This window comes from Malus domestica, chromosome 02, assembly GCF_042453785.1.
Source record: "Malus domestica chromosome 02, GDT2T_hap1".
Lineage (NCBI taxonomy): Eukaryota > Viridiplantae > Streptophyta > Magnoliopsida > Rosales > Rosaceae > Malus > Malus domestica.
In genome coordinates this window covers 9,616,724-9,617,832 of record NC_091662.1, presented here as the reverse complement: position 1 = coordinate 9,617,832, position 1,109 = coordinate 9,616,724, and the positions used below count along the sequence as shown (strand labels likewise).

At 47.9% G+C, this 1,109-nt stretch overlaps 1 pseudogene; it reads left to right on the top strand.

Annotated features, from left to right (window-relative positions):
• Positions 1 to 1,109, top strand: LOC139187556 (DNA-directed RNA polymerase II subunit RPB1-like; annotated as a pseudogene).

Sequence of the window (1,109 nt, the reverse complement as noted above, 5' to 3'; positions counted from 1 at the left end):
ATGGCAGCTAAGCAAGTCAGCTAAGCAAGCATGAGAGTATGATGACCTCCACATTCTCTAACACATGCTTTACAGCTTATTAACAAGCTTTACACAGAAGAGGGAATAACACAGCTCACTAAACCCTAGCTAAACACAGCTTTACAGCTATTAGGGTTTAAAGAATATTCAATAATATTCAATAGCTTCAACCGCAATGTCACTGGTCCCCTGATGCGCTGCTCATTTGAACAGACGGTTGATATTCTACTCGATGCGGCCATGTTTGGGGAAACAGATTATTTGAGAAGGGTCACGGAAAATATAATGCTAGGTCAGCTTGCACCGATCGGAACAGGAGACTGCTTTGTTTCTCAATGAGCTCGAGCTGCCTAGTTGTATGGAGGGTCTTGAGTTTGACGCGACACCATTTTGTTGTCCAGCGTTGGAAACTCCATATCATGACGATATGATGTCTCCGCTGTTCAGCCCAAATTATGCTGCCCATCACCCTCCGTCATCAGTCTGGCTTCCCCAGCCTACAGTCTGGTTTCTCCGGCCTACAGTCTGGTTTATCCGGTCCACAGTCCAACTGATCAGGAAGATTCTCCCACCAGTCCGGTGTACAATCGGACTACATCCACTCGCAACCTAACCTCGCCCGCTCACAGCCTGGCTTCCCTCGCTTATAGCCCGAATTTCTCCTACAGCCCCATATCGCCATCCTACAGCCCCATCTCAACCGCCTACAGCCCGACGTCCCCCTCCTACAGCTAGCCTCTCATCTCCACCTAACAGCCCTACACCACCCGCCTACAGCCCGACAACCCCCTTCTACAGCCCCACATCCCCATCCTAGTATCCTACAACCTTACCTCACCACCCTACAGCCCAACTTCCCCGGGCTACTCTTCAACCTACAGTCCTCCATCTCCAAATTAAACTTGAGCCGTCTTTTCGTACATTGCTTGCGGCACAAGTGTTGGTGATGGCGTGCTTGACCGACCAATGCTGAAAGAGCAGGGCGTAGAGAAAGTAATATATGATAACAAGCTTGGTTTTGAACTTGGAACAAGTTTGTAATTTTCGAAAATTTTGACTTAATGCTGAAAAACAACAATTAAAAATCA